The following is a 20,283-nucleotide window of genomic DNA, read 5'->3' as shown; positions in this document are numbered from 1 at the left end:
GGACCTGGTTTTAAACTGGGAAAGCAACAAAAATGTAATCCATAAATTCATAATGTCATGGTCAAATTTGTTTTGAATATATCTAAAATGTCTGAAACCTTTTTATGGTGTGTATTTTGCACATTGACTAATACCGTGATCCAGAAATTTTAGGTATTCTTGATAAGTCCCTTTTATTTGACTGGACTATAAATGGGGACAAAAAATCGTGTGGAGGGGAAGTAAGCCAGAATTGTGGTGACAAGACAAGATTTTCAAATATTTGTGCATATCAACATCTCTCTCCATAAAATGTGACTATGAACTGCCCTTGGCTTGTAATTACCATGATTCTGCTTAATACAGATAAAAACAAATTGCTTCAGGCAAGAGATGGAAGGGGAAATAAAAAAAATCTTTAATTTAACTGACCACGAGAGCCTAGGAGTTGGGTATGCAACTCAAATTTTTATCCAGGTGGCATTTAAACATACTATTAAAGTTAATCCATAAATTCTTTCACCATGCTTCTGTTTCATTTTGGTTACTTGGGTTGGGTTGCTCAGAACAATCCTAGCTTAATTTTAACTTTATAGGATGTTTTACTGATTTTTTTTTTAAACATCAGTAGTATTTAACCAAAAAAATTGGTTTAATCCATGCATCCACCCGTTCATCCACTGACACTGGTATTTTCTTAAGCCTTCTCTTTCTCTTTCCCTGCTCTTCCTGTTCATTGTTCCATCATTTCTTCTGAGAAAGAAAATGTTACTAATCATGGTGAGTCTCATTCCCACAGCAAAAAAACTTGCTCTACGTGCTGAGACTATTGACCTTCAGTTCTGTATTCCTGGATATTTCACTGTTTTCTCCTACAATGTTATTTTTTTTTAAACTACTGTTTTTTCCTTAAGAGGAAAGTTTCCCTATGCTCAGAAGTGCATTCATTCTCCTTTTATTTCAAAGAAACATGGTGCTTTTGAAGTGTGCTAACAGTCCTTGTATCTGCAAACCATCACCAACAGGATGCATTCGTTACATAAAATCATGCCAAACTCTATAATAACTCATCAGACCTCTGAGGTGAACACATCTGTCTGGTAAAGGGGATACTTTCTGTGTTTGTAGTCTCCTGCATCTCAGAATTCATGCTTTGATGGCCTCATTTTAGAATCATAAAATCATTATTAATGTTGGAAAAGACCTTCAAGATCATCAAATCCCACTTATGACCGAATATCACCATGCCCACTAAACTATATCACAAAGTGCCACGTTCCCTCCTTTTTTGAACGTTTCCAAGAATTCCACTTAGATGTAAAGTGGTTGCATCTGCCATCACACTCATTTCTCAAGCCTTTGCCTGTAATGAGTTCTCCCAGTTAACAAGTGACAGGACGAGAGAAAATGTCATCAAGCTGTGCCAGGGGAAGCTTTGATTAGACATTAGGGAATTTTTTTCACAGAAAGGGCTGTAAAGCATTAGAATAGGATGCCCAGGGAAGTACTAGAGTCACTATCCCTGGAAATGTTAAAAAAACTTGTGGATATGGCACTTAAGGACATGGTTTAATGTTGAACATGGTGGTGGTGCTGGGTTAACAGTTGGACTTGAAGATCTTAAAGGTCTGTTCCAACTGTAACAATTCTCTGACTTTACTAGAGGTAAGGTCAGCAAGAGCAACATCTTGTTGGCCTCCTTTGCAAAGTCTCTTCTCTAATCTGAACTGCACTAAGCACAGTGATTAAGGTTGCATTTACCACCTCCTTATGGCTAAGGTTTATGTTTTCTTAGCAGCACACACTTCTTCATAGTATTTTCTATGTGAAAGACTGTTTTTATTCAGTGGAAGGAAGAATTCAATTTATTTTTTAATCTACAAGAATGCTTTGGCTTAAGTAATTTACGTAGACTTCCTTGGCTTCATGACACTGTTTCTGCAACATGAGCAGAGCCAGCCACACTGCAGCTGTAGGCTTGTAAATACTTGCCTAGCAAAGCAGTCCTACTTGAGTTAATGAATCCTGGGGAAGCCAACACTGCTTTCCTACTCCTAGCTACAAATGGAACTCTATTAGATAACTGAAAACCAGCCAAACCCACTGAAAACACTGTACCATTTTCTTGGGGCTCCTGAAGACATGTCACATGCTATACATCATCCTGGGCTGAGTCAGACTGTTGGTTGTTCTGTCACATTCTGTATGTGTTTGATGGTATTTCTCCATAGCTATCCCTATGCAACACGAAAACAGCATGTTGGAAATCTGTAAGGATTTAGACATTTCTGAGGGACAGAGATAACCCCAACATCTTGTGGCAGAGGGCTGCCATCTTGTCATGGGACAGAGGATGATGGCCTCACCTGCCAGACCCCTCTCACCATTATATTCAAGCCTCCCAGAAGCTCCCCTGTAGTGTGTGGAAGACACTATGGCTGAATAAACAGGACAGAAAGATATAAACATCTTGCCCAAGTTCACAGAAATGACTTGGTGCAAGAACCAATCACAGAATCAAGCAGTTTTGACTCCTCATAATTTGTTTTAATCAATAATCACAATACTTCATGAATGTGTGATTATTATGCCTGCATCCATAGCTCTCTAGCACTTGGTGTCTCTGAAATACATTACAGGTTTAATTCCTTCCACAATTGCTTCAGTTTTGAATGTGTACCAACTGTTGTCACTGGAATTACTCTTAACTTGCCCCCTTGTAACTAAGACAAAAAATTCAGATTTATATCAATTCTAAGGAGCTACATATTTTGGTACTACAAGTTTATTTAACTTACGACTAATAAACAAAAGCAGACTGTGGATCCAAAAGAATTATAGCAGAGGAAAAATGATTTATCAGTATAGAGAAAATTTATCATAACAAGAAGTCTCATATAGATTATTCTTATGTGAGTTCGGGTAGCTGTGCATTTTTTAAATCATTACCAAGTCATTCAAAATAAGTAAACCTAACATAAATAGTGTAGATTATATACATTTCTTGAACTCAAGTATTATATGACTTGTTGAGGCACATTTTGCAGTGGATGCAGTACTCTAAAACATAAGCAGTACTCTTAAACATGAGAGCCTGTACCCACCAATATAGTATCCAGCACATTCACATTATTAAGTGATTATTGATTACTGAAAGAAATGGAAATCTTTCACCAAGAAACTGCAGGTGGTCCTTCCTGAAATATGGAGGAGGAAGCCCTCGACCTGTGAATTTTAGGAGTTATACAAGTTTCATATTTAAATGATAGCTAAAGAGACAAATTACCATAATCATCCTACCTTCATAATTTCATTGTTTCACTTATAGAGTTGGATGGGTAATTTTTTCCAATAATAATTACAGTGACTTTTACCCACATTTTTTCATTATTTTGTGGGCTTCAAGACTATGTAATTCTCTTCATTCTGCATAGTTATTATTCACATGCTTGTTTTCCAATTAAACAGTAATAGTACCTATTTCCCAACTGTTTCTTAGTAAACTCAAACTACTCTTAACAAAGTATTTACTCTGCACATAAAGAAGAAAATATTGACTTTTATATAAACATAAATAGATAGATATCTTTTTTTTTTGCATGTGAGAATCATCACTATGACTGAGAGAGAAATAAACCAGAAGATAACTGTAACAAATAAATCTAGCAAATTTCTCCCTAGGACAAATAATATTTGGAGCAAAGAAAACATTTTAAAGCGGTAGGATCTTGCTCTGTCTGAGGAAGACACTGATAACATTGATAGCCACTTTTTGGTCATTTACATTCTTCAAGCCAAGCAGGGCATGAAATCAAAGCACAGAAATGGGTAAAAACTTTAATTAAAGCAATTAAGTAGGAAGAATTTTTTAAATCACGTTACACTAAAGAGCTTTCCACCTTAGACACAGCAAGTGAAGGATCCGTATGGAGACAAAATAAGAAAGAAGTAACTCTCTTCCCACTTTCTGAGCAGATCCACATGGCTAGAAGCCTCCATGCAGGGAGGGAGACCTGGCTCCAGCACCAGATAATGCTGGTTGGTCCTGACGTGGCACGAGCTGTGCCCTGTGTGACAGATGGACAGAGCACACTGTTCCTCCCTCAGCTCCTAGCCTAAGGTGCCATTGGTTTGTGTCACTTTTCCACTTCTGTGTCCCTCCCTAGCAGATTTTAGGATGAGGATTGTGTCCAAGCAACTGTTTCAGACAGTCATTGTGGGTTTTTCTTACACAAACTTATCTCAAGGAAACCACTTACCTTTCTGGCCTCCATGGCACGCAGCAGTAAGGGATCCCCTGATTTAGCCTTGTGTTCTCCAAAGATCTCTCATTCCCCAGACAAAATCAGTAGCTGAGTCTGAGACAGGCCATCAGCTTTGTTCTGCCGTCACACACACCGACAGCTCACCCTGATGGTGACACCAGCCTTTTCCACAAATGACAAATAATATTCCCAGAATTACAGGGGCCTGGGTTACTCTAAAATGAGACAGTCGGGGATCCAGACCTCCTACAGAGATGAATCTGCTGCCTGATGTGTCAGGGATGCTTTGGGAACTGCTTATAAATTGCAGACACTTACTGGTTATAAATGTTGTGCCACTTTTCTCCGCATCCTGTTGATGGGGATGATGAAGAAAATTAATATCATCCCAACATTTTAGAAGAAGGTTGCTAAATTCCCTCTGATCATCTGTAGTGATTCTGCCCACTAGACCAGGGGATATCGAGTTAGATTTTTCTTCATTTCAGATTATTAAACATAAAAATAAAGATTTTAAAAATAAATTCCCATAAGAAAATAGATTGGATGGCTAAGAGATCAGGATGAAGAGGTGAAAGATGATTTAAAATACAGGTTGGAAATGGTTTTCTTCCTTGGAGAAAACTGTATTCAGTTAAAATTAAAATAATCAAAGCCTTGTATCAAGATGGCTTTTAGTCAAAGGAAGATTTTAGGAATGCCTTGTTTCTAATACAATTCTGTCCCAGTGCCTGGGCTCTCCACTCAAAGCAGTTTGGGTTTCTGAGATCTATCCTTTGTGGTCAGGGTGGTGCTTTAGGTTTTTTCCGGACTTTCTCTCTTCCTTCATTTTCATCTCTCCTGTTCTGTCTCTTACATTTCATTGTAGGGGATGCCCTGTGTTCTACTCTCATTTCTCAGGAATTCTGAACAAATTGATACAATTGGCAGACATTACCCATATATTCCCCTTAATTGACAATCATATGGAGCTCACAGGAATGTAATAATAACCAGTTTTCTCTTGTCTAGTTAAGGTCTTTGCTTCCGAACTTGAAAAGCAGCTCCACAAGGCAGATAAGGTCAAGAAGAAAACTGATCTAATTATCCCATAATTCTTCAAATACCAAGTACTATCAGGGTCTGTATCTATCATATAGAACTGACCAAAAGACTTTAACAGTATGGGATCTTGCGTGGCAAAGGACTCCAAGAGACTATGGTTGGAATTAATTTATTTAGGACAAGAGAAAGAATCACAAAATATAGCCAATGCTACCATACTGTGAAAATCCAGCACACAGGTGCTACTTCTCCTGGCTGTCTTTTAGATCCCCTTGCACTTATTTTAACTAGCTGGACAAACTTTCAGACTGAAACTTTCTAACAATTGAGGGTTTTTCAAGGTGAGGAGTGGGGAGAAACAGGTTAAATTAAAGCATTGCAGGCAGCTCATTCTGAACATGAAACTGTGGTGATCATACTGAAATCAGCACACTATTACTATGGATAGTAATAAGAAGGCTGATTTCAATTAGATATGTCACAAATGTAAGGTTTTAAAGGCAATTTGGATGACACATCCAGACTGAGAGGATTTCAGAGTGAAGAATGCCTTCTGTTGTTTCAAATATGGGCAAATCATAAAATTTGTGTTTCAAATCTCAGTTCAGCTACATCAAGCTGAAGTACAACGGCTAAGTTCTATGAAGTGTCTGTCTACAGTGAGCACATACACAAGCCCCTCCACACAAACAGGCAAGAGCATCTGTCACTACTGAGAGCACTCCAGCGCTCTGCTCTCCTAGGGAGTGGTTTTTCCTTCCAAGTTCTGCCCTGAGGGACACAACACATTCTCGTCAACTGGCAAAGACACTTTCAGTTCTCTGAAATCTCCCCAAGACTGAGGAGGGGAAGGAAAAGGGCTCTAGGAAAAAAGGCTATGAACGAATAGGGGGGAAAAAACATGGGATGGTAGATTGAGGCAGAGGGAAGAAAAAAAATGCAGTGAGGATGGTAGTGAAGAGCAGGAGATGTATTCCCCTTGCAGGGCTCAAGCACCTCTGTAAGCTTCATGGATACCAGGATTGATCATGACAGCCCTGAAACTAGTGACCCAAACTATCCAAGTGGAGTCACTAACCCAAAAAACCTTCCAAGTTAAAATGCACTAGAGACGCAGATCTTCAGGAGAGGAATCAGAGAAGGATTTGAATAGCACAATGTTTTCTCAACAGTCTTTTCTTGCCCCAGCTCTAAGGCTTTTGGTGATCAGGGTGAACAGTCACTGCCTTGAGGGGAAAAAAAAGAAAAAAAAAAGGCATTTGTTTCCTTGAAGACTAGGTTTCCCCTAAGACAGCTGGTTGTTGTCATATTTCAGCTGAAGTGCATATTTACAGAGGTTTTTTTCTCTAACTGTGTTCCTCAGAACACAAGACATTTTTGACATCGATGAACCTGCTAATACAAAAGAAGTAGCCCACAGGGGGAGTGCCTTAACATTTGTGACTCGTACTTTGTCTTGCATTCTCAGACGGATTTTTCACTAAGCATCAAGTCCTTGTACTAAATAGAATACAATTTAATCAACAAAATATATTAGAACATGACATTAAGGCAATACTTAAACTTGAGATGGAGATACAGAATCAACAACAAGAAACAAAACAGGATCCACCAGGCAGCATGGAGTTCACAATTTGTTCACAGCCATATCTTCAATCTGCCACTTCACGTATCACAACTCCCACCATGCTCTATTTTGAGACCTGAGGTGGGATTAAACGAACACACAGATCATGAATCAGTTTTTTTGCATATGGGTGAATTTCACCTTCAGTGCTTCATATTTTGTGTATTTTCACATAAATAGAGGGTGACAGTGCTTTTTCATTCTTTTGCCTCCTTTATGTTAAAAGTTTAATGTGAATGCTAACACAGAAGAAATACAAATAATACAGTTACTTTACAGAAAATTAAGACCAGCTAGAAATAAAATATGCTGCCTGTATTGGAAGTGAGCAAGAATGTGTCAAAATTTGAATGCAAAGAGCCTACATGTTTTAAATGATAATCTCTCTCTTCTGTGTCTTAGACAATAGTAATGATAGCAATTTGTGTGAGGAGTATTTGTCGAGCTATGTAAAATGAAACTGCACTAATGAGATATATTTGAAATCAGTAGGACTGCACTGTGAGAAAAATATCCATTGCTATCCCTTGCTTCAACTGCATGTGAAACCAGTCTAGAGACTTAAAATGTATGAGGAAAAAACCCCCAAACCCTTGCAGTGTGCTACTTAACACACACTGTGACAGTGATAAATTCCCTCAGCGATTCTCAGGTGCCCTGTTGTTATCTTTAACTGCCTTCTAGCTTGTCAATCTTCTGCTTCCAGATGGTATCGGTCATTCACACAGGCAAAACCTTGCTTAAAGGGACTTACACTTTGTGCTGGTAATAGGCGTTTTATCTTCCAGTGGATTATTTGCCCACTGTTTTTGTGGAATTCCACAAAAGAACCATCTCTGATTTTCTGACAATTTATCTTTTGTACGGATCTTGTTGGAAATTGAGTTACTAGAAGGAGTTGGTTCTTTCAAAATGGAATTTCTCCCTGAGGCTTTTAGTGCAGGATAATAAGACTTCATCTTCTGCATCTCAGAAAGCCAGGGGACAAAAAAATACCTATATCTCTAAAGCACTTGATGGGGAACACCAACAATTCTGTACACTGCACACTCTTTTGAGGTATCTAATACTACAGCTGGCCCATATAAAACAGACGAGTGTATACTCATAATCCCCACTGAAGCTCAACCATATTGTATATCTCCATACAGTTATCATTTCTTGAGCAGAACACTTGAGGTAGGATTTTTTCTCTTTTACTTGTAATTAAAACCATGTTAATTTATCCTTGACCAGTTGCTACATTATGCAGCCACTATTGACAACATATTACCATGTTTGGAGGTACCAGTGATTCCTCTTTATGCTGTTGACGTGTTTATCTCCCCACCCTGAAGCTATATCAGAGTTATGTATAGGTAAGAGCATATTAACACATCAAAAATGGTAAGCATTCTATCAACTTCATTTTATTTGATGGATTTCACAATATCCTGACATTTTATCTCCAAATACTTCTGAAAACAATATAATAGAAAGGAAATGGACATTTTTATCTGGAACATCATGTGTCAGATAAGTTTTGCATAAATACTGTGCTGCATGACGATGTAACATACAGTCTTCCTTAATAAAGTTCAGTTTTGCGTAGAGAGGTAAAAGTATTTAATCAGTAGGAGACCTAATATCTGGCTCGTTGAAAAGAAAATTACAGGTGCTTCATAGGCCATCATGAACCTTGGAAGAGTACTCTACACAGTCACACTAGACTGAATGAAGAGACATTCTTTCTATATTTAATAGACTAAATGAAATAATTACCAGAATTCCTAGACAAAAGTAGGAAAGAAAAGAATATTTTCCATGAGAAGGTCAGAACTTTGGTATTCTTTAATTCCTGCAGTGTATGCCATGTCTTTTGTTTCTTTGAATTGTTTTGTTAACTTTTTTAACTGCTTAAAGCATCTAAAGAAGGGACAAATAGATCAATGGCATAAAAGTAGAACAGGTTTGCCGCTGCTCATCTGAAGCCAGAGGGAGAAAGTTTTTTTAAGAAATTAATACTACAATGCAAAAAACTCTGAAATCCAGGTGACATTTTTAAACTCAACCTGTTTACAAGTCCTCTTTGTATAAGTGACTTATTTTATTTCATTTTATTTTTACTGTGTGGTGCATGAGAGCTGATTTAAGGCAGTCTTTTCAGGTCATATCACTAAAAAAGTCAGAGTTGCTCTTAACCTCTGTCAACCCAAGACTGACTTGAAATGCTGACTGAGGGACATAGGGCATTACATGCACACAATGTCTTTGAAACATACTGATTTTCATTCTCATATATAACAAGAAACTCTGTTTTCGTGTTTTCTCCTTTCACTGAAGTGCACCTATCCCTCCAAATATATTTGGAGTAATACGGTCCTGTTGCCGGAACATCCATTTTTCACTTTTTGCAAGGGGAAACCATTTGTATACTATTTTCATAAGGGAAAAAAAAGCCACTTACAAAAAACATAGAAAAACAAGGAAAATATTGATAAAAATAACCAATAAGACTGATAGCAATATTGGAAATCAATACTAGAAACTTACTTTATCTTTTTTTTTTGTTTGTTTTATCTCAGTAAAAACAGGCAACTTACAGCTAACTTATCTGTTAGCTTATTTTTCTTTCCTTTCTTGCCTTTTTTAGTAAAAATGTTACTATATAGTTTTACATTTTAGGTTATTTAATTTTAAGTTTTTAAAATTTTAAGCCTCTTGTCTTCATGGGCTAAGAAACACTGAACCCTGGTGATCCAGCTTCCTGGCTCTTCTTTGTTGACAAAAATTTCATTATGCATATTGAACCCAACAGCTTGACCTTTGAAAGTGTAAATCCTTGTACCTAGGTAGAGTTATTATTAAGTTTATTAAAACACTGCCAAGTGTAGAACAGGACCTTTCCTGTGCCTACTCTTCTTGGCTGAGGAACTGGTCACAAAAGATTTTTATTGTACAACCCTCCCACAGATCATCACATAGAGATATTTTGCATCAGTTGATACCCTTAGATATACAGCAGTGACAAAAAGAAAAGGAAAAAGAAACAAAAGCAAAAAAACTCTGTAAAAAGAGTAAAAAATAATAAAAAAAATACTAATAGAAAGTCTGAATGTATGGTTTGGAAAGACAACCCTCAAATTTCACACGAGATCACACGAACTTGCCCAGTGAATAGGATGGACAGCTAAGACTTTGAATGACTTGGGATATATCCAAATAGTGGATGAAAAAAGCAATAATAAAGAACTCTAAGACAGGATTTGGATAAACTTTTGAGTTACTTCAATTACTTCTGTAAATATACATTGCAATGAAAAAATAGCAGGTTTTATGTAAAAAAATAACCTTTCTTAGAGTAACAAGGTTTTAACTAGAATAAGACTGACATCAGATCATAAATATTGAACATTTTTGAGCATAACTATTATATTATCTTTAGTAAACATTTTTCTGTACATACTTTTAAAATTCCCAAACTCCCCAGTATAAAATGGCTGCCATTTTCTTCAGAATATAAATAAACTGAAGTGAAAACATGCTAGAATTGAGGCCAGCTTTCTTGAATCTTAACATTCTTTTACCTGGGAAAGATAACTAAATGTGGCTAGATATGGATGTCAGATTTTCTTACAAGCATTAACAGAAATGGAAACTCAGAACAAGTATGAGTGATTACAGGAACATACGTCAGTATTCCAGAGGCAATAACAGAAAATTTAAAAAAAAATATAATTCTCTTTGAATGTCAGCGTTTTCACCTTGTGTAGGAATTTGCATGATTTGGCTTCATCAGAAATAATTTTCGAGCCAAGCAGATAAACTTTTAAGGTTTTGGGTTACAGTAAACCATGTGTTCATTTATGTTCTATTAGACTTTGTAAAAGTACTTTTTTCTCTAGCACAAAGTACTCATACAGAAAAACCTTTCTGTCATAGCCTAAAATATGTTAATTTGTCACTACCTGTCATTATTCTCAGGTTTGTTTTTTTTTTTTTTTTTGTTCTTTATCATTCCATTTATTGCACTAAAACTCTTAAGAGAGGTTGCAGAAGTAATTTGTAGCTGCATAACAGCTGGTTTAGATTTTGTCAGGATTTCTATTACATTTTAGTGTGCTTTCAGATTATGTTGTCTTGTGCTTAATGTGTGTAATCCATGTCTGTATTAAAAGGATACTTGACCGCATTTAGTGTAAATAACAGTACCATCCAGTCACATGAAAACAACTAGTAAATCAGCTTACAATTAGTGTGCTTCATTTTATCCCAGGGACGAGGACTAATTCACAGTGCTAAGGATCACAATAACAATGCCTGTAATTAAGTATAACATCATGGTTATACCAAATGTAGGCCTTGAATTCTGACACAGTTAAAATTAAAGATGCATAATCCCAGCAGTCTTTGAATTGGTAATGCTGTAACCAGCAATAGATTAAAAAAGTTTTTTTTTATTTTAAAAATAATAATAAAAAATGCTGAACTGGTATATTTTAGGGGTTAGTACCAACAATGCAGCTTCCTTAATCCCTTCCAGATGGTTACCAATGCATTATCAACCACTACTAGGAAAAAAAAATCCTATGATTTTTGTCACTTGCAGGGCTTTTGTCAGAAAAGCAGCTCTGGAACAACATGCACTATGCAGCCCTATTTCTAAGTGCCTCGTGCCTCTTCCCAGCACAAAGAATAGGAAGGAGGGGGCAGACAAAAGTGACGTTGGTTGCCTTGGCATCTCCAGTACTCCCCAGAAGTTTAGTCATCCATAGCCTGGCCCTGGTGCTATTCCGAGTACTGAAGGCACATGGCTCACAGCAGCTGAGATGAAATGAACTCAGCAAAACCACCTCCCTCCCTCCCTGACGTGCTGTCCCCTCAGTTGGGGTATGACTGTACATGGGCAGATGCAGAAAAGGTGAATGTACTGTGGTCCTTCATCCCTTCTGGGTATGGATTTGGAATATAAGATAGAGCCATGCACAGATACTCCTATTTTCTCTTCCCTCTTTTTGTTTTACTAACATTGCTTATGGACCATAGCCATCCAAAAGCAATGTAAACAAAATAGTTGCTTTTTTGTCTCACAAATAATTTATTCTTTTAGTTTTCTGCAGATACCCTTTTGTGAGATTCAGGCACACCAGTACCTTCAGGAGCTTCAGGAAAACTCCCTAGAAACTGTGCTGTGGATGAGGGAAAGTACATTTCATTTCTGAATGAAATACATCAGGCTCAGCGATGTGGTATCTTCTCACTAAACATGTTTTTGATCGCTCTCTGCTCTGGAAAGCTGCCTTGCACCATCACATTAAATTATTTTGACTATTACTTCAAATTATTATCTAGTGAGGGACCAAGAAGGAACCGCACAGAGGTTGCTGCAAACAGCATTACGCATAAGGCACCAGCTACTTCCAGTAAGAAACCAAAAGTTTTGCAAATGCAGCCAAGCTCTGATTTTTTATATTTTCCATAGCACAGGAGGGAGTGCTCAGTTTTCTCAGGTCAGAAAACACTAGGTGGGAAGGTTGGAGGATTCCCACCACCTGGCCCTGGGGGTTTGGAGGGGTGCTCTGTGCTCAGTGACCCCTTTGCACAGAGCTGAGCAGCCCAAGGACACAATGGTACGTGGCTACTTGTGAATACCCCAGCTTTCACCACAGCCACACCCACCCCAGACACCCAGTGACATGACCTACCAGCACCACACACCCACTGATGCCATCAGCAGCACCACACACTTGCTGATGTCACCCACTGATGTCACCCAGGAGTACAGCACACATCAGAAGCTGCACTGAGAAACTGAGGGGAGCAGCTATGGAATGACCCAGGACAAGGGACGTTTGGTGTTCCCATTTGTGCCTGATGCTGCAGATGACACAAATTACCCCTAGGTTTTTCACTTTCAAGTTGTAAAATCTAGAGTAGTGACATTACAAATCTGGAAACCTCATCTAGCAAGAAAAGGTGATTATTACTGTTTTTATTATACTCTTCCAATACATAATACAAAATAATTTACTTCTCGGCTTCTTTCCTAGTTAGCAGTCATTATATTTAAATGACTACCCTGTACTTGCCAAACTTTAATGATTGTGAAAATGAATACTGCAGTTTAGCTCATAGAGAATGAGCTCCTTGTGGCACTTACAACCAGTTATTAAAAAGTTTAGCTTCCTTACAAAAGTTTATTGTGATGCTCATAAAACTGGTCTTTCACCCAATGGCAAAATTCACAGAGCAGTAAACAATATCCAGCTGTAACTTTGCATAATGTCAAAAAAGCTACCATTAGGTGTCATCTATTATTATATTATTTGTGCTTTGTTTCAGATGCTTATGTTTGTGAATATGTTATTTACTATTTTTAATATGAATGCCTGACATTTCAATGGAACATGCTGATAGAGTACTCATGTCTCTAGAAAGTTAAATGCTACACAAATCAAGTAAGCTTTACAGGAATTTCATTTTGTAAGTGTAAGCAATTTCTATAAATGTCAAAATATCGCATTTCATCACTCTGGGAACAAAATGCTTTCCATTTTAATTTTCTTTTTAAATTTATATTTTCAAGTTTTAGAGTATTAGGTAAGTTTTCCAGTAAAAGATGTTATACTTAAAGAATTAAGGTGTTTCAGTCAGTTATCTAATATTTCGTCTTATGCAGACAATATATTATTATTGTTTCCTTCCTTTCAGAAAGAAACCAAACTCTAAGAGCCTGTCATGCCTTCACAGCCATAATTATTGTATTTGCTTTAAAATTAACCACTGTAATATGGGAGATATCTAAGGGCAAACAGGCTAGGAAGGAGTGGTTGAATGTTACACTCAGATAATCTTTAACACATGGCAGATTCTCATGCTGGCTTTACCCCTAATACTCCTGAGCATCTTACAGCTAAAATACAAAGTAGTCTGTGGTGTTGCTAGGCTTTAATACTTTTAAAGACACATTGAGTGTTAATGGGGTCCTCTGGATTTAAGGCTTTGTTGTTTATTATACCCAGACTGCCTGGGTTTTCTCTAATGACATTCCTCCACCAAGTCACCTAATTCCTGACCTGCTGTTAAAGTCAGAAACCCCTGGATTATCTCCATCCACCTCCCTGCCTGGAGCAGCCTCACTTCAGCAGTGCAGTCTGAGTCATATCACTCCCAAAACCATGCTCCAGACCCCAAAATACGCTCAAACACTGCATTCCATTAACATGTCTGCAACACAGGAGCACACATGGAAACATGAAACCAAACAGTACATTCAAGTTCCCAAAACAGGTTGCATTCCCCATTGCTGTACCAGTGTGATACCCAGCCACAGTTCAGCAGGGCTCTTTCCATTCCCAGTGCCTGGCTGCACCCAAACAAGAGAAATAAGGACCTTGAGGCACAGTGCAGCATGTAGAAAACTGCAGAGGCAGCCAGAGAGCCCAAGGTGAAAACTGAAAACAAATGGAACTTCCATTAACAACGTTCACTTGTCACTAACACAAAATTCACTCCTGGAAGTGAACAGTGAGCAAGGCTTGGGGTCAGGAATGAGACCCCATACTTTATAAATGGCTCTGGTGGCTGGCTCTGCTGTGCAGCTGCCTACCAGGAGAAGGGAGAGATTGTTTAACCAACAAACAAAAAGAAAACCAAACAAACTAGCTAACTAACTAACGAACAAGAATGGAGTTTTTTTCCAGAGTAACCTTTACTCTGAACCCCCGAGTATATGCAAAACCATTTCTTTCATGGGTTCCTACCTCTGGGTCAATGCTGTTCTCTTTTGGATATGTTAAAACTGAAATAGAAGCAGCATCAAAGAGCTAATGCCACTGTTCCTGACTCTCTGCTAAAACAGATGTGTCTCTTCCCAGAGTCTTCTGTCATCTAAATCAGCAACAAGGTTCCCACTGCCTCATGGTGTGGGACTGGAACACTGTAGCACTGCTACAAGAGGTCAATCACAGCTGCACATTCAAGTGTTCATAGGCACTTCAAAATGAAATCCATGATTGTCATTTGCTCAATATTTCTAATAGATTTGTCTCAGCTGCAGTACAAAAAAATATCTTAACTTTAGACTTGCTCAGTACCACCTCCCAAATTTCCATCATGTTTTACTCTCAGGTGCCAAATTTTGTTTTAAGGTTTTTAAATGGGGATTTTGAATGAACTTAAGAGTTTCTGCTATGTATTAAAAACCTCAGTGAAATTCAGTTAAAGATAAGTGCCCAAAGCCATTACAGCACTTGAAAATTGTGACATACACTCAAAGGTACAAACTAGTTTTTACCCTCTGTTTTTTCAATTTGAGGAACAACGATTGGCATACAAAAGTACCATGGCTTGTTTTGTGTTCTTTTTTTGCAACACAAACAGTAATAACTTCTTACAAATCTAGAGCTGACTAATCTCAGAGGTATCAGACAGAGTTCATCTCAGGGCTGCACAGGGACAATGAGAGAGAAGATTGTGGGGTTACAGCAGCAGTCCCAAGAGAACTCAGTTTAATTTCCTGCTGTACAGAGGCTTTCTACATCGTATTGGAGAGACATTTAGGCTCAGATCTTTAAAGGTACTTCAGTTCCTTACTTTAGTTGAAACAGGTGACCAAACACCTTTGAAAAATTGGACTAAAAACTCTCAGATTCCCATACAAATTAAGGTCCATAACAAGGAGCTTATATAGAATTGGGAAAAACTAACTCCAGGAGTCCAATTCTCAAAACTCAGCAAAACCCATTTAAGGTGGTTTCTGTGGATGCTTTCACTTAAGAATTCTTTCTCAAGCAGTGTTTCCTTCCATCTGTGTTGAGAATTGTCTCCATGTAGTTAATAAATGAAAATATTTGTGCCTATTTTCTAAAATGAGAAATGATCCTGCCATCTCGCAGTTGCTTAACAGTCAGGAGTGAATTACATCAAAAACAGAGGTCATGGGCTATTTACATACAAAAATACATCTGAAGGAGGAAGCTGTAGAAATGCCCTAATTTTTAAATGGTAGTTCAGATGCCTAACCCCTATTCCAGCATACCAAAGATAAGTTCAGTGGCTTCTTCAGCCTGAAAGATTTCAAAACTACATCTAAGGAGAATCCTACAGCTCTCCTGCTGCAACAGAAAGACAGGGTGAAGGGAATTTCTCTAATATTTCTCTAATATTTCTAAATACTATTAAAAAAAAATCATGTATTTTGCCCCAGAGACAGAGTAAAATTCTTTATTGTATTGATTAGAGCATGTGATACAAGCGATGCTTTTACTTCTAATCTTGCCTCCAAAAAAAAATGTCATTATTTTACATCCAATTATTATTTGACAAAATATTTAAGTAACCCTTCAAATTTTTGGTCTTTGCAAAGGAGCAGCTCCCAGCTTTATTTTCTAATGAAAGAAACTGTGGGTTCTGAATAATGGAGCTGCCTCTTCCAGATCTCTCCCATTATTCTCCCTGCTGGGGGTATGACTTCTTCTAATGAGTCAGATCTGTTTGTCCAGAAGATTAATATGGAGCTCTCTATGATTAACTCTCTCTTAGAGAATTATCCAGATATTCTTTCTGTAACCTAACTCCTGATATGCTAATAAGACATGACATGTGCCCACATTACATATGATACAGTGTACACTGATATGTTTCCACTGGGTTCTTATTGTACTGAAAATCTTAAAATCCTGTCCAGGCTAAAAGTAACTAGAACTTGTTAAGCAAATATAAAGACCTCTTTATTTGTCGCTTGATTTGAACTTCTGATTTCTTTAGCGTATGTAAAACACTTGTGGTTTCAAAAGTTATTATCATTTAAATATTTCCTTTAAGTACAAAAAATGGGTATGTGATTTGCCTAAATCCTCCAGTCAACTAAAAATCTCTCTCAAGAGTTAATTGCAACAACTAAAGATGGAAGAGATTCTTTACTCCTTGCTTATTTAATTTGTTCCAGAGTTTATATTGCAGTAATTCCTACTTCCCTCTTTAGCCTGAATAACTTTATATTTTTCATTCGTGTTTCTATTTTAAGTACAGGAATGTCCCATCTCAAGTGAATGAACCTCTTTGTTCCGTAAGGTTTGATAAATGAGAACATCATTTACACCCAGCAGCCTAATGAAATTCCACACCTTTTCTTGAATGCTGCAGATTGTTTATTTCCCAGAGTGTGATTATTTGGAGAAAAACTGCATCTTTGAAAATGGTGCTAAACAATGTGTGGCTTCATTGATATTTAATAGATAACACACTTCAAACAACACTGTTGGAGTATATCTTTTGTACTCAACAGCTGTTCAGTTTAAAAAGACAGAAGTACAATACTATATTGTATACTTGAATTACACACTTAGTTTAAGGGATAAGAATCCCAGTAGCAGATGGCATTCCAGGCTGTCTAACAGAGTAGGGGAATGAATAAAAAAAAGTAAAGCAGGCCAGTAGTCTGCCTCGATATTATAAATCAACAGACTGGTTACTGCCGAACACGTGAAGATTAATACATCAAAATCTGTGGGTTATTTCTGACAAATGAGAGTACAAAACATCTCGCTGTGTGGACGGTGTCATGACAAAACCATACTTTAGACTCTAAAGTAAGTAAACAGAGAAGCCCTTGCTAATTGAAGTTTATCTAGTATTTCTCATTAAATGCAATTAGGTTCTTGAACTGAATTTTGGGGGAGAAACCTGAGGACAGAATCTCCACTCTCAGGAAAGTCCAGGTGTTGCAGTATGACAAGGTATGGGAATCACAACTCCCAGACACATCACCCCACAGCTGAACTTCACAGCTTGACATGACGCTGGTACAGTGGATCAGGGAACCATGAATATATCCAGTGTAATCGTGTTTTATTGCAGGAGAGAGCCCCTCCCAGCCTGGTTTCACCCTCACAACAGCCTCAGATTAGCTGAAGGATTTAAATCCCTGGTCGACAAATAAAGGCATATGGTATGAGAAATCTTCCTTAGAGCTGGAGGGATTAAATCAGCTGAAACAAGTATAGTCAAGAATCCAGGGCAGCAGTTTGTTCACTGTGAGAGAGTTAGTGTACTACAAATTCGGACAGGGATTGCTAAACTGCTGTATGAAAACTGTTTCAAAAGTGAAGGCATCTCCAGCACCATAGCCACTAGCATGACACAAAATGAGAGTTCATGCAGATGGGCATGAATACACAACACATATTGAGCTAATTACTTAGTTGACAATTTGATTGAAAGCTGAGTAAGTTACTCCATGCACAGTACCCCCTCGGTGCACTTTTAAGTGGGAAGGTCACGGGTAAGCTTTGTGGTTCCTGTACATTACGTTTTCCCTGTGCATGACTCTGGAGACTTCATGCATGGGATTTTGATGAATAGGTCTTGATAAACCCTGCCCTGGCAACCATGACATAGCTGTCAAGAATACAGCTCTACAAAAATTGGCCTTTTGTCATCAACTGTATAATAAGACAAAAGAATTCATGGTTAATTTGGACATGGCAGCAGCAAATATTGTTATCTACAGATCAGAACATATGACAAATGCTTAGATGATTAAAAAAAATAATAAAAATACTAGAAAGCAGTATAAGAATTGGTACAAAAAATGAAAATTTATTCATCGCCTGAATCCCAATCTTAAGCCCCATATACTATTCTAATAGTTTTAAAAGCATCTATGAGTTTTCAGGACCATCCCCAGTCCCTTTTTTTAGATTTTGTTTGTTTCTATAGCCTGTTAAATGCTGAAAAAAATCCTTTTTTAGCTTGAAAAGGCAATATATTATTGTGTTTTCCCCAGTGGTATAAAATTATGTTCTTTTTCTGTTTTGTTGGCTTTTAAGTTGCATTTACCAAGTTGTCTTAAAGTGGTTCTGCACTGCCATTTCTGTCCTCATTACAGTAATTGCAACATAATTATATCTATAATTCACAGGTTGTAATTATAATATCATGGTATAAAAGGATGTAAAATATCAAAGAAGATTTATAAACTTTTCAAATACATAATGAAACAAAAAATAAAGTAAACATATATGTATCAGTACAGCTATAAAGACGTGAAAGCCTATCTCTTCTTACTTAAAGTCAGTGTGATCAGAGGACGCTTTTAAAGTACTCAATATTTAGAATTCATACCATTTCTATATGCTGTATTTGTTGCCCAGGGTTTCTTTAAATAAGTTTTTTTTATTTTTGAGAGAAAAAAATGGGAAAATAAAGTGAAACAAAGAGCTCGTTTCATCTAACCATCAGAAAGGGATTTTTTTCCTCAGTCAAAAAGAATATAAAAAAACCCAAGGAATAGGGAATATATGGTAGAGTGCACTGTATAACATACCTACTAAATAACATACCTATATCTCTTGGGCTACCCTCTGGAAAACAGCTGCATTGATTTCATTTGTCAAGGGAATACTAATCCAGTGAGGATTTTCTTTTGGTTTTCATTCTATAGAGCACCAACAATCAAATTTAAATGGTATTTTAACAGTTTCAGTTGTCTCATCATTGTAGCTTAAGGAGAGCAATTTTATCCTATTTTCAGATCTTCTAGAATTTGGGGTCTGTGATTAGAAAATCTGGGATAAGTAAAATAACTTTTACATTGAAAAGTGGGAAGCTTTCAGAGATTCTGAACATTATGAGTTCGTGTAACTATTAGATTTCATCCAGCAAAATACTTCATGATTTTTGAGCATGTGAACAAGATCCCCTACCTCAGAAACAGAAGAGTTTATATAGTGTTGTGTTATTATTTCAGCAGGTTTTTTTAGCTAAAGCCCAGCCTGCAATCAAACCTTTGTTACTGAAGACCACACAAATTTATGACATACATGTCACGTATGGCAGGTACATGTTACACACCAGTCAGTGTGACACCAGGGCTGACCAAACCCACCACAACACGTGAGACACAAACCTATACATATATACGTGGATATGTTTGCCTGATTCAATTGTAAGCATGCTGGGCTTTTTGCAATTTGAGTTGTGTACATTCTCATGCCTTTAAAGGCTCAAATATTTTACATAATTGAAAATATTTTTTTCAAGAATCTGTACTGTATTTACTGCCTTGGAAAATAGTTATCCTCTTGTTTGGAGAAAAGCATTTTTCTCAAGCAAATAATAGATAAATAACCTTCATGAATGTCACAGAAGGCTGTATTTTAAAGGTAGTAATTAATTTGTTTAGAACTCTGGAGACTTTTGCATCATATGTTGGTCTTCCTACATATTTCTGAAATAGTTTTAGTCAATCTGCTGTTCAAGGTTAAACTGTACAATGCTCACTTACAGAATTACTTATACAGTAGACTGTGGCCCTGACAGCATCTGTGATAACTCAGTGACATGTAAAAAACCTATTTCCCAGGGGAGACTTAGACATAATTTTTT

The sequence above is a fragment of the Corapipo altera genome, unplaced genomic scaffold, assembly GCF_003945725.1.
Source record: "Corapipo altera isolate COAL_440 unplaced genomic scaffold, ASM394572v1 212, whole genome shotgun sequence".
Lineage (NCBI taxonomy): Eukaryota > Metazoa > Chordata > Aves > Passeriformes > Pipridae > Corapipo > Corapipo altera.
This window is presented reverse-complemented; position numbering follows the sequence as displayed.